The sequence below is a fragment of the Larimichthys crocea genome, chromosome VIII, assembly GCF_000972845.2.
Source record: "Larimichthys crocea isolate SSNF chromosome VIII, L_crocea_2.0, whole genome shotgun sequence".
NCBI lineage: Eukaryota > Metazoa > Chordata > Actinopteri > Sciaenidae > Larimichthys > Larimichthys crocea.
Genome location: NC_040018.1, coordinates 15,513,581 through 15,528,611, shown reverse-complemented (window position 1 = coordinate 15,528,611; position 15,031 = coordinate 15,513,581). Strand labels below are relative to the sequence as shown.

At 45.3% G+C, this 15,031-nt stretch overlaps 1 protein-coding gene across 3 annotated transcripts in view; it reads left to right on the top strand.

Moving 5' to 3' along the window:
• Positions 1 to 15,031, top strand: part of gse1b (Gse1 coiled-coil protein b) — a 166,826-nt gene that overhangs the window by 61,421 nt on the left and 90,374 nt on the right. The window lies entirely within an intron of this gene.

Here is a 15,031-nt window from a genome sequence, read left to right as displayed (position 1 = left end):
GGATAGGGAGGTGGAGGGAGGCAGATCTGTTTCTTTCTTTATGAGCTTTCCCTCTGTGTATGATACTGTTGCTATAAACAAGAGGTCAGCTGAAGAGTGGCTGTTTATGGGGTCCATCTCTCACAGTGAGCATATCAAAAATCCTGTGAAATCCTGATCAGCCTGTGTGTGTATTTGTGTCAGAGCCATTAGCAACAACATCTGTGTCAGAGTCGAGCTCTCTTTGCCTTGTCTGCCATGCTGTATAAGTTGTGTTAGTGGTGCAACAGAAGCCGCAGCACAACCTGTATCTGCTGGTGAGATGTAGCGTTCTTACTATAGCAGAAATACACCTGGTCATCGTCCACTGTGGAGTTCATCCTTCCATCCCTTCGTGTTTTTATGCAAACTGCATTAGCATACAGTGGGTGTAGCTACTAAAGGAGATTAGAGTAATCTCACATGAAGAGATAGTAAGTCACCTTCACCATGTGGTTGGGTTGAGTCATACTGCTCAGCACACAGAATTTTGTTTCTTCAGATGTGGCTAAATGGTGTGATTAGTAAAGTTGTTTACTGTGTGAGTTTTCTTTTTTGTATACTTGTCTGACTGCGATGTGTGTGTGTGTGTTTGTGTGCTTTGACTGCTGTTTTTTTTTCTTTTTTGCTATTCCACTGGGGATAAAGAAAAGGTTTGTTTGATTAATTAATGCTGTTAGACATGAATGTAAATGATCAAAGGAGCACATTTGCATTTTTCGTGTTTAATTATTCATGAGCTGCGATTGCTCATGAATTAGGACACCTGTGAGGGCTCTCTCCGCTCAAGCTCAGACACTCACTCATGCACATAAAAACACATACATACACACACGGGCACACACAGACATATCCTGGGATGTGACCTGGTGTGTTTAACCAGACCTGCTTGTCACCCCTATCTGTGTGCACTGCTGTGCACAGGGATGCAGGTCACTACAGGTTCATGTTGGTATTATTAGGTTATGTTGGCGCTCTGGCTGGAGTTCAAACGTTCTGATTAGGTTATCGCGTAGTGCTAAAGCTCAGACTGTCACCCTGACTGTATGATTCATCTCCATGGAGACAAGAGAAAAGCTCTGATCTAATTACCCATACTGCTGCCATTTCAGACTTGAGGAGAGGGCTGGGTGTTGTGAATAAGGCGAGAGGAGCAAGCGAGGAAGAGGCAAGGGGTGGCACATGGAGTTTTTAAAAAGAGGGATAACAGTAGAGGAGGAAGAACAATCAAATGGAAAGAGAAGAGTGTGATGCTAACAATAGGATAAAAGCAGTTATTATTTGTCTTCTTTCTTCTTCCTCCTCTTCCTCATCTTTTCCTTCATCATCAGCAGCATCCAACTGCTGCACAAATGGGCCCTTGTTGCCATGGATATGAGCAATGGTTCTCCCGTTCTGCTCGATGGGGCTCAGTGATAAATAGCGGGATGTGGAGGAAGTTAATAATTTATCCCGGGGAGGGAGCGACCGTTCTGGGGAGCGTTACCTAGTATAATGGGTTAAGTGCAGCGATTGCTGCGTGCCGAGCAGTAGACTCTCAGGAGGTGATATATAAAAAATGAATAAAGGCTGAGTGGAGTCTGCTGGGAGGGAATTGTCAAGGGACTGTGTTGGTGGGAGGGGGTTGGTGTTGTGTTTTGGGAAGAATCCTTTGTCATTTTTTGAAGTAGTAGGATTATCAGGTAAAGAACAGTAGAGACTTAATAGAGCTTCCTCCAGGCTTTCAGTAAAGATCTCCTCCCACTCTACTTTTACTAGAAATGAAAAACAGCTCAATATGCTTTGGGCTTTGAAGTGTGACAGCAGCAGTGACAAATGAAGCTGCTTCAGAACAGAGGTGCAGGGCCTAGCTGTGTATACTGTGCTGTCATTATCAATGACTCATTGACACTTATGTATACATAAAGAAAGAAATACAAACTTAGACCTTTTATACTTCTCATTATCCGACAGTATGTGTTTATTTTCATATAACATTCGTCACTTTCCTATCTCTTTTTATGCCTCTAGAAGAGCCAATGATACATTGAGGGATGTACGCTATATTGTGATTATATGAGGGAGGGAAAGGGCACATGAGGTAGACCCACACCTTGTAGAGCATTAACACAGCACCTGCTTCACATCTTTTTAGCAATTTATGAGGTGCTACACTCTTTACACTGCCTCCCTTCCCTGTCCCTCCATCTTACACCCCCCCCCCCTTTCCCATTCCTCCCTCTTTTAGCCTGCTATCTCTCAGATCTTGCATTCAGAGGCTGATGGTGCGTACGCAGGGTTATGTAGGGGTCACCGTATTGTGTTAATCCTAGAGAACATATCAGATCAGCTTGATTTCATTATTGTCCCTCTGATACCCCATATGTAGGGGCTCAAAGCTACTTAGAATGATCCTCTCCTATGGATGGTAGAAAAGAAGCTGTTCTGCAGTCTGTTATCTGTGGTGGAGATGAAGTCTATTGTGTTGGACTCTCTGCTGTGTTGCTGGAGTGGATTTGGAGCATAACAGGCTTGTGTTAAAACATAGCGCATCTTTTCCCTGTATCGCCTCCCACTGATTATTTGATGGGTTTTTCAACGCTCATGTCTGGTTTGAGTAGTGTAGTTTGAGTCTATGCTCCTGAAGTGTGTGTGTGTGATGTGCATGCATTATTGCATGTGTGTACCCAGTGGAAAATATGACTTGTGGTTTCTTTTCATTTCTTCTCCATTTAGTTTCGAGTGCCTGTGTTGTTGTTGTTGTTTTTTCGGGAGCCTTTTCTCTCTGCTTCCTTGTGGCTGATAAGTGATGCAGATAGTTGTGATGGATAATATTGCCTGACACACACACACACACACACACACACACACACACACACACACACACACACACACACACACACACACACACACACACACACACACACACACAGCCACCTCTATCCTCTCCACCAATTGTGTATTTGTGTGTGCTTTATTCTACCGAAACATAGCGTGTGTTCTCAATGTGGATTCGCAGAACAGAAGGGACAACAGACATCTGAAGGAGGGAGGGAGGGAGAGAAAAAAAGGAATATGGGAAGGAAAGAAAGAGACTGTGATTATTCTCTGCAGGTGAAATAAAATAACACCACCCGGAGTTCAATAATCACAATGTTCAGGTAAAGAGAAAGAAGGAAGATGTTGAATTGTAATTTTCATGGTGTTTGTTTTTTAATAATATTGCTGCCTGACATTTTTGCAGCCATCTTCACTCAGAAATTACAGATGAGTGTCACAGAGGTAGAAAACAAGGTGGATTACAGACAGAGCAGCCATTTACAGACTTGTTAAAGCAAGAAGCTGCTGCTCTTTTTTCCCTATCTGCTCTCCCGTTGTCTACTTACTCATGTCGTTATCTTTTTTTATGAGCTGTCATTGTCATCGCCACACTGTAGGGTTGAACAGATGCTATGACGAGCTGTGACAGGGTCAGGCACGTACTGTACGACACACAAAAATAAACTACATTTAAGCACGGATGCATACTCCTCCTGACACCCCCTCATACACAGCCCAGGGTTGATGTCAGAGTCCCGCAGGCACCTAACTTTTGTGTGTCACCCCATGACTGACAGCTTCATCAAACCCGAACCCTGTTGTACACATATGTGGACACATCGGTGTGCACTGATACCCGCACACACACATATACACATGTACAGACTCATGGCCCCCCCCAGGTTGCCTTTGTTCCCAGCATCTGTTTCCCTCGGTGATTAATTGCAATTAGCGAGAGGTTTGAAGGCCTGTGGAAGAACACAGCAAGAGGAAAAACATCAAGATTAATGAGGGGAGGCATTCGTCAGAAAGAGAGAGGAGAGAGAGAGGAATGATAGAGGGAGAAAAGAGAGACGGGGGAGGGGAGGATAGAGGGATGTCACAGTAAGAAGGGAGGGGCTGGCAGAGGAGGAGGTGGAGAAGGGAGTGATGCTCAGATGTTAATGACGTAGGAGATGGGAAGAGCGGAGGAGCGTGACATAAAGCAAAAGAGGGAGAGTAAGAGAGCAGATAGAGAAAAGAAAAGAGAGAGAGAGAGAGAGAGAGAGAGAGAGGAGCCAGTTGTCAAAGCTCAGGCCACAGAGCGACACCACAGGGGACTGATTAAATATGGAAATTATAATTGCTAATTGACCTTTATTAATCAGAGCAGTAGGGGGGGATGTATTGCATTTTCGTGTCTCTTCACATACGTGTGTGTGTGTGTGTGTGTGTGTGTGTGAGTTTGTGTATGTATAAGCACGCTAAAGTGTGTGTGTGTGTACTTGACTGTGTTTGTGTATATGTGGTTGTTTGATCCCCTCATGCAGCTCTCTCTTGTCTCAAAGAGCTCTCTCATGTTTAAACACAGCATAATGGGAGAAGCATTTAGAATAACACACATAGACCCACACACACACACACACACACACACACACACACACACACACACAAACTGGGTGGTAATGAGAGTGTGAGTATATTACGGTGAGCTAAATAGGGTCACTGTGAAACCTCGCTCTATGGGGCTGCCAGATGTGCAATCATGTATGCATGCATGCACTCTCATCCACATGCATACAAGCAAGTCCTCTCATTTCTCCCCCCTCGCTCTCCTTCTTTCTCATTTTCTCCTCCCAACACTTTGATGTCTTCATGCTTTTTATTACATTTTAGAAAAACCCCGACACCCTGTTTCATTCTGCGACAGAAGCATGTAGACAGAATCTCTCTGCCTAGCCAGTCTCCATATGGATTTATTTTCTCTTGTTATCAATACACACTCACATCCATCATCACACACTCACACACACACGGATGTCAGTCTTGTTGCCAGATCACACAGATTTGATTAGAGACTCCCTAAATTCATTAACCCAATGTGATTTAGCCAGCTGTCATTAGAGCCACATGTAAACTGGTCTGTAGTGGTTTGATTTGGTTTTAGCTCGTCAAATGCATCAGGTTCATCTTCCATGAGCTGTGCAGATCTTAATCACTTTTAACCAGTCGTTACCCGAGAGATCCATTAATCACAAACTTTTTTTTTTCTTTTTTTTCTTTACGGCAGCACATTTTTCACTTTTTTCCATCTTCCACCATTGGCAACTGGGAACACTTGTAGTTAAGGGAAGTGCCTTCCTAAATGGGGCCTTGGCAGCAGAAAAAAAGAGTTTTGTATGTGCTTTTCTTGCACGCTCAAAATTTTCACTGCTCTTCTGAGGATTCAGAGGAAAATAGGCCGTCTGCTGTTACTCTCTTACTCCCACCTTTGAATCTGTGTTGCTGGTTAGTTGTCTGTAGTTCTAAGGGCATCTGCTGAGGCTGTGTGTCATTTCTGATCCCCAAGAGACACAGACACGGGGTGGAGGGGTTGGAGGGACTCCTCCCCTCTTAGCCCTGGCTCCTCTAATCCTGTTAGCTCAGCTTAGGATCAGACTGCCATGGATGGTCTTCTACCACAACGACACACACACACACACACATAGACTCACACACCCTCAGGGGCCTTAGGCCTCAAAGCGACAATTGTTGCATGGTCCAGAGGTGGCGGTGGAGGTGAGGGGTCAGCCATCAGAGGGGAAAAGATAGGACACACACATGCCTGGGCACACACACACACCTACACACACACACACACACACATATATATATATCCATTTGAATTATTCTCACAACATTGGAGGAAAGGACTCACCTCCCCATCACTCACTTTCTCTTTCTCGCACACATGGTCAGACACTCTGTTGTTATGTGAACACAGAGGCTTTTTTCCCCCCATTTCCTCTGTTCATTCAATTTGTCACTGGGCAGCAAAGAAGCTAGGCTGTCCTCACATCACTGCACACACACACATTATATACTATATAGTCAATACTCAGTAGACTAGCTCAGCCCTTTTCCCTGCATTATTCCTCTTTTGTGTTGTTAGTGAGGAGCCCACTTCTCTTTAGGGACAGGATTGGGTGTCTTAAGAGGGCAGCAGAGCCTATCAGCTTTGACTTTGGCTGTTGCCAATTTCCTCACCAGTAACCAATTGCTGAGACACGCAGCAGTGGAGCTAGGAGAGTGGTGTTGTATCTCGTGTGTCCAGCAGAGGGCACTTGGCACAGAGGAGCCAAGGGTTCCTTCCTTTTGTCATGACTGCTGACTTTCCTGCTCATCTATGCAGGAATAATGGTTGAAATCAACCAGTCTACAATGTTAATGGCATTTGAATTAGAACACTTCTAAATTAATTAGGTAAGTAAAGTATGCAACAATCAAAATGTCACTGTTGATAAAGCTATGTTCCTGTAAGCAGTGGGGGGAATCGACAGACTGATTTGTTTGGTGTTATCAATCTGGGTTAGGCTCTGCTGGCTCTAGGCTTGTTTCATCTGTGAGTGTGTGTGCGCATATGTGTGTAAGGTTTGCTTGTGTGAGTGTTTGTGTGTGTGTGTGTTTACCGTTGGGTAGGGAGACAGTTTGATTGAGCTCTGCGCCGTAAAGCTGTCTGTTTGCCAGACGGTTTGTCTCCTAGCCAAGACTCTGCAGCAGAGAAGAATACAATGATTATCTGTCACAAGGCAGCAGCGTTCTTCATCAGTCTGGCTAGCAACAGCTCAAACTGCCCCGTACGAGCCTCAGACCACACACTGAATCTGCTTCAGGACCTTTTTAACTCTGAAACTCGAAATATGCTTTATTGGGTTTTTTTTTTTGTTTGTTTTTTTTTGTCTTTTCTCTTTTTTTGTCTGTGTGGTAAAATGTTTTTCATATTTACTTTGAGCTTGATGCGATATTTGACTTTCTCTGTCTGACTTTAAAGGGCCTATATGGGTACATCGAAAGCTTTTAACTTTACCACAGAGTGTTGTGAGCAAGTTTCTCTTTTGCTGTGGTTTCTCTGTGTGTGTGTGTGTGTGTGTGTGTGGGCCATGCAATAGCGTGAGAGGAATGTCAACCACCTTTAACCTCTGGACTCATTAATGTGTGGGGTGTGGGGTGATGATGTGGCAGTGGGATAATTGGTGTGTGCTTGTGTGTATGCGTGTGTGCATTCAGAATGGTGTCAGAGGAGACATGATTTATCACGTATTAGTAGGCAGAGAGGCGGAGGACAGAGCTGTCAAAAGCCTGGGGTTACAAGGTCAGGTCAAAGGTCGCAAAGGGTCAGAGTGCTGAGTGAATATCAAAGAGCACCCTGGGAGCTAGATATGGCCGACCAGGGCCAGATAGGCTTCCAGGGACTGGCCAGACAATAGCATGTAAACACACACATATATACAAAAACCTTACTTGCAGGCTGGTGTGGGTAGGAGTGTATAGAGGCTAAGGTCAGTGTGGTTGTTTGGAGGTCAGAGGTCAGGGGAAATAGCCATTAGATCAGAGCGTGGATTTACTTGCTCCCTCCACCTCTCTTACGTACACAGACACACACATTAGCACTCCAATGTGGGTTACCTCTTGACAGTCTGACAGCAAATATGTTCTAAAATACGCATCTAAACCAAGCATGCTGGTACACCCAAACAGACATGAACAAGCAGACAAAGCCCCACAAAGGCAGCTAATTTCACACTGACTCTGCTGGGGCCCTGTTTGGGCACGGCTGTGAAGCACAGACAGAGAGACAGATGGTGCAGGGCTGGCAGGAGGAGTTTCTACTGTCCTCTGTGCGTGTATGTGTGTGCGAGTGTGTATATGTATGCGTATGACTGATTGTTTATGTGCATTCGTGCCTGTGTGCGTGCATTCTCCCGTGTCTTCGTGCATTTTCAAACATCACTTTGTACTCCACACACCAGCGGAGTCGAGGCTTCAGGCTATGCTAGCAGTGCCTCTCCCAACTGCTTCCTGTTGCCAACCTAGGTGTTACCCCTAGCGCAACCTCTATGTCTTCATAGACATTTTTCAACCCAGTCACCGTGTTTTGTAAGAGTCATTTCCTTTCTAAGAGACTGCAGAGTGTAGACTGTGCATATTAAGCACGAGGAGGACCTGTTTGAAGTTGAATGTAGCTGGCAGTGAATGAAACAAGCTCTTTGTGTTTTGCCGGAGGTATTGTTTCCCATTGCACTGTGCAAATACATATTTGTGTATGTGCGTGCACTTTTTTGTGTGTCAGCCGGTGCATGTGTGGTTGCTGTAATTGAAATGACTGGTTGCCATGATGACTTGTGCATAGCTAAAGCATATTAGTGTGCTTGGCTTGGCTGAACTGTGGCCAGGAGCTAAGGAAGGACAAGGAGTTAGGGAAGGTGTTGAAGGAAGGAGAGATGGATCTGTAAGACAGCAAGGGAGGAAGATGGCAATAAACCAAGAGGATAATGAGGCTGAGAAATTGATACAAATGGATGCGGTGGAGGTAAACATTAAAGTGGAGAGGGGATGATGAATACAGGTGGTGCTATCAAGCTGTTTTAGACTGTCTAGACTAATGGGCTAACAGACAGGCTGACAAAAAGGGAGACTGACTGACTGACTGACTAACTGACTAGTAGTGAGGATGACAGACGGCCATACGGGTAGATGGACAGGCTGACAGCCAGCGAGCCAGCCAGGCAGACAGGGAGCCAGTGTCATCCCACACTGAGAGAACAGGAGGAGCGAGAAGGGTTCATATTCCCCAGGACAGGTGGCAGAGACATGCCACTGCTGCCACCTGGCACTCACTACCCTGTGTCCTTCTCTCCCTTGTTCTTTCTCTGAGCCATAATATTGCTATCAGCTCTTGACCTGGTCTTCCTCCAGAGCCCCTGCTGTGACAGTGTAGCAGAGTCCTGTTTTTCCCAGTTTGACTTACTTCTAAGACAGAGAATCCCCTCTTCTAAAGGCTTCACCCTCCCTGTTGTGGGGTGAATATAGGCCAGACAGGCAAAAAGACAGCATGTTAGCGATTAGTGATTACCATCCACCAGCCATCCTCAGGCTCAGAGAGCCATGCAGGTAAGCCCTCTGTCCCCATCAGTCAAGGCCAGGGTTGTGTGGGCAGGTGGGAGGGGTGAGCCACTCTGGAGGCTGGACACTTACTCCCCCAAGTAGCAGAGGCCACCTGCTCCCATTCACCGCTCCACCAGCCCTGTCTGACCACAGCCCCGCTAGCACCACGCAGGCTAATTAAACTCAGTGTGGCACATACACTCTTACTCCCACTCACACAGAGAGACACACATACGCCAGCTCACGTCAACTGTGTGAATTCAATAACACAAATAGACACACACACACACACAAAGATCCACCCACACTCACTGGATGCGAAGAAGAAGAAACAGAAGTGAGGAATGCAAACACTTTATAACACAGGAACAGAAACAATTGTATTACACGCTTACACACAGTCTTCACGCTGCCAACAGACTGTCCCACTTTAGAGTAGGAGTGTTCTATTTGGCGTCCACCCACAGCTCTCCTCCTCTCTCTGATCTCACTGCAGCATTTTCTGTGGTCCCTCGACAAACTGGGGAGGATAAAGCTGTCACTGATGTTATGAAGACAAAGCCTTTAGTGACATCATATGGATACTGTTTTAGCCTGGACAAGGCTTTCCCTTATCTCTTTCGTCTACTATTGTTTCCATATCACGGCAGAACTGGGCAGGAATCAAATCCCATGATAGCAAGGCATCACAGACTCATTCCCCTGGTAGATTTTCATGGAAGGCTCATTTAAAATCTAATTTTAGCTATTTTTGTTTGTCCTTCACAATACTGACTACAATAATACTTTATTTGGCTATAAGAATGAATAACACACTTAATATGAACTGACTATCTACATACAGTATATGTATGTTTACACTCTCAAAACTATGACTTTGAATCATCTTGTTGCAGTATTTGGGGAAAAAAACAATTACTTCTGCAAGGAGAAAAGGAAAAGTGTCTGATGGATTAAGTTCAGAAACTAACTGCGACTTAAACCTTTTGCAAAAAGTGAATGGAGAGTGGATAAATATTTTGGGGTGATGGAGAGAGTGTGTGGGTGTTTGTGTGTATATGTGTGTGAGAAAGGCAGAGACAGACAGACACAGGGGGAAAAAGGAGGAGACAGTGGCGGTGAGGGACTTTGAGAGGTGTGACTGTTCCCTAAACTGATTTAAGGCCCAGCCCAGCTCCCAGACCCCCACAGCTTCCAACATGCCACAGGGACTTGTCCCATAATCCTCTGTTCCAGGTAAACAGCTTTCTTCCTCCAGAAGCCCAGACCCATCTCCTGCACACTCACACCATCAAAAAAGCTCTTCTTTTGCATATGTCTTTAAACCTCTTCTTTTCTTAAAGCTCAGGGCCCCTTATCTGAACTCACTGATGCACAAATGCCCCTCTGTAATTGGTGCAAATTAGCCTGATTTGTGTTGATTTGTGGCTGATGAGGTTCTTAAACAAACAACAGAGTGTCACTGTTTGTCTAGTATGTTAACTGCCTTCCATTCTCGGTCAAGTTAAGGTCATGTGTGAGATGAGTCATTTTTTGTGTGGCTTCATATCTCTACTACGAATGTACTTAGTGTAAAAGAAAATATTAAATATTACCATGGAAACAATATTTATGGAGTCTGCACTTCACTTGTAAACATGTCCTCTCGTGATGAGTTTATACAAGGCCGTGTGAGCTGCACCCTTGCTATGATGCCCTTGGTTGTCTGGTGTTAACATGCACAGCTGCACGATGGGCTTTGTTCTTTTCAGTTCTCCTCCTTCTCTGTGTTTAACAAAGTCTTTCACTACACAGCAGAGAAACTCCTCTGTTTACACTCCATCACAGACACTTAAACACTACTCCCTCGCCTCTGCCTTCCATTCCCTCTCTAATCTCTCCCTCCTCCCTTTTCTTTTCTTTTCTCTATCCACTCCATTTAGTCATTAGGTCGGCTCTCATCTGCATAAGCTTTCCGTTGTAGCACTCGATTGCACTGGGCTCCAGCTCATGTTTATTAAATGAGCCTTCTTGTTGTGTCAGCCCCACAACTTGCCCTGGTCTCTGCCTTGTCCTACTATTTTCTTGCTTTGCTCTTCCTCTCCTCGCCGTCTCTCCCTCTCTTCTTCCCTCTTCCTGTGGTTGGTGTGCTAGCCCGCCCTTTCCCTCCGCCCCCCTCCTCCTCTCTTCTTATTCCTCTGTGGGGGTATTAAAGGCTGTTTCTGTTGGCCGTCACTCTTCATAAGTGGTGTCTTGCTCAATGTGTTCGCCCTGTTCCCTGTGCGAGTGCACCTCAATGCCCCAGTGCGCGCGCTCTCTACAGGCCCCACTCAGAATGGAAATGAAGGGAGTCTGTAATGAGTTCCACTCAGCCAGGGTCCCCGACCCCTCCGCCATCAGCCAGCTTAGAGGAGAGAATCAGAGAGACAGAGAGACGGGGGTCAGAGATGGAGGGAAGAAGAGGCTCAAGGGAAAACACAGGGCTTTTTTTCATTTTTTACACCCCCTCTTTTAGTGCCTGGTTGTCAAGCTGCTACAATGTTAAGCTGGCCTTTCTTTCAGTCTATAGGGAACAGTGTGGGACCGTCACATGGAGCAGGAGAGGAGAGGGGAATGATTTTGGAGGGGGTTGTATGAAAGAGGCAGGAGAGAGGTGGAGGAGAGGTGCGACAGGGTAAAGCAGAGGACAGGAGAGATGATAGGATTAAACATGGAACAAAGGTTTAAACTGTATTTTCACCACGAACATATGGGTGATGAGAATAAATGCTGTGGGACAATCAGGATGATGATGATGACGACAGTGGCAACAACTGCAGCCTCCATAATTGATATCATTCCTCCTCCTGCCAGCTCGTCCTACGGTGCAACATTGGCTCTGCTCTCATCAGGGCTGGATGCTGCTTTGAGCTTAATGTAGGATGAACCCCTGAAGAAAATGGTTAAGTTGAATGTAATTAATTGCTTGTAGGTCCAGCAGGCTTAACAGCCATGCATTTTTACATCACAGCTGTTTACCAGAAACTTAAAGAGCCATGTCATCCTCTTGGTTCAGTCCCTGAACCACAGTAGATGTGCACATCTAGATGACACACGAGATGCGGTGTGATGCAAACCAGAGGCAGAAAAATAGGGGATTTCCATTTTAATCAACCAAATCTTTATATTGTCATATTCTGTGTCACTGCAGTGGGTGTGTATACTGTATACAGTGTGTGACGTGGAGGCTATTATTGTGCATCAGGTCTAAGATAGTCTAAGATATCATTAGAGATAGAGATGGAAGTGCAACTGCTGTAAACTCATAATAACTTCTTAACGTCTTTAGGAATTAACGATTTTGCGTGTATGTGCGTTGATGAATCATATTAGATGTTATTTACACAACGTTCTAACCCTGTACACCAAAGCGGTCAGCTGAAGATGCAGGAGCTGTGTCAACACAAACTGAAATGTTCTCCTAAGAGGTGTGTGTGTTTGTGTATGTAGAAAGAATGAGAGTTGTGTCTGTAAGGCTGTGATAGATGAGAGACAGCTGATAAGGAGACCTGGGGTTGGAACAGTCAAACAGTGCATAGATACAGACTGGCTCGGTCTTTCCTATCTATTCCTGTGTGTGTGTGTGTGTGTGTGTGCGTGTGTGTGTGTGTGGTTTGTGTGTGTGTATTTCTAGCAGGGCTGTTGTACACAAGACTGTCTGTTTGGAGGCAGATGCCTCACTGGGCGTGAAGCCCAGGAATTGTGTGTGTGTCTCGGTGAAAGAGGGTAATGGCTGACTCTACACGGCCTCTGACCCTGCTGGGCAGCACAAGTCCTCCTCTGTTTCTCCTCACACTGATTAGAGGGTCAGAGCAGCATCACACACACACACACACACACACACACACACACACACTTACAAACCTACACACAGTGTGCCTCTTTTGGCTCTGCCGTCAGCACAATAGAGAAGGAGAAAGAGGACATTCAGTAACGTAGAGAGAGAGAGAAAGACACAGAGAGAGAGATAGAGAGAGAAAGACAGAGAGAGAGAAGGAGAGAGAGAGGGGGGGAGAGAGATGGGGTCAAACTGAGAAGAAGGGAGAGAGAGTAAGAGTGGAGAGATGTGAAGTGAAGCACATAAAGAGAACAGCGGCACAACATGGATTTGCACAGATAAGGGAGAGAAAATGGATAGCACAGGATATAGGCTTGGAGAAGACAGATATGCTCTAACAAAGATAAAAGAGAGGAGGGTGAGAGCGATATACCTGGTTATTAGAGGCAGAGGGAGCAAAGGATAAAAAGCGAGGATGGGTGGAGTTAGAGTAATAGAGAAATGGGTGCTGTGGGAAATGGTGGCTTTTTTCTTGCTTTGTCCTTTCCTTTCTTTCTTCCTGCTCTTTAAGGATGAATCATTCAGCAATCATTTATTTTTTTCTGTTGAAGAAGGACTTTAGCCTCTCTACCTCTATGCCACCTCTCTATCTTTATATCTCACACACTCTCTCCCTCCCTCATATCTCTCTGAAATGAAAAGGAGAAAGGTGTTAGCATAGCCACTGGATGCCACGGCTCTGAAAGAAACACAATGTCTGAGTGCAAGGTGTCTTTAGTCTTTGTCTGTGTGTGTGTGTGTGTGTGTGTGTGTGTGTGTGTGTGTGTGTGTGTGTGTGTGTGTGTGTGTGTGTGTGTGTGAGACACACAGTTTGAGCCTTTGAGGCAGCTCTCCTGGCATTTGACTAAAGGCTTGGGTGTCTGCGGGCCACTTTGTGTATGCATGCATGTATCCCTGTTTGCATTTGTCTGTGTGTACACGAGTGTGTATCTGTGCGTGTGCATGTGTGTGGCACTGACCCATGTAAAGAGACGGCGTGTGTGGGGCATACATAATGGATGCTCTGCCTGCCGCGCACAAGAGTGCACTGCGCCGTGAGGAATTCCCAGCTTAACAAGCCTGCCTGTGTGTGTGTGTGTGTGTGTGTGTGAGAGAGAGAAGGATGTGTAACATCCATAACAGATCCTAAAGAACATAGCCATGAGGAGAACAGACCCATCCTCATCATCTCTTTCTAACAGCAATAACCTCTGCTAATTTCTTTACTTCTCTGTAAAACTCTCTATATCTCTTTTCCTCTTTATCTTTCTTGTTTCCTGTGGTATATTCTTGTGTCGCCCTTCCTCCCTCTACTCCTCCATCCATCTCTCCTTTCTTCCATAGCTGTGTTCCCAGCTCTTCAAACAGGCTGTGGTATATCTGCTTTCCCTCTTCCCTTTGGAGTGGAAATGTCATTTGTTTCCCAGACTGTTCCAGAAAAGAGCAGCCAGAGTCTCCCACCTGTTAGACAGTGATAGCACATGCACACACACACAAATACACACATGTACTCGATCCAGTTTCTCTTGAGCCCCTGAACACCGCGCATCATCTGGACACACACGTCCTCTCTATGCTGTTGCTTTCCAAACACAGAGAGGAAGAGACAGACAGGTGCTCGCTCAGACAGTTGAAGGCATGCAACTGAGAAAGTTTCATGGGATTTTTATTTCCTTCCTTGACCTCTGGCTGTGATGACAGAGCCTGTTGTTGCACTCTGCAGGTGGAACAGGTTCAAAGGTCAGACTTTTGTGTAACCAAAGAGGAATGAAAGTCTCATCATCCTGGGCTCTTGTAAGCTCCTTTCAGCAATGCACCTTAAACTGTAAATATTGTAGCAGCTTTTCATTTCAGGGACATATTGGGAACAGGTGTCGGAGTTGATTCTCTGTCTAAGACACTTTGATGGCTCAGGCTCTTGCGGGATTTACAGAAATCTCCAACTACAGCACTAGTGGGACCAAAAGAAGCAGCATGACATCATAATGACTGTAAATGTTTATGACAGTCTGAAGAATGACCAAGAGCAAAAACTTTTGTCAGACAAAGGGGATTATTACTACCACTACATGATTTGAGAGACTATATATCCTTATGTTTGGGGTTGTTATTTCACCTGCATGCATTACAAGTATTTTTATGAATATCAAAGGTTTACCTTCATGTAACAAATAAACAACAGAAGGAGCGTAGTTATACACATTACGTATAGGTCCAAGGCTAGTGGAAAACAGCATTGATGGAAAAAATAACGCC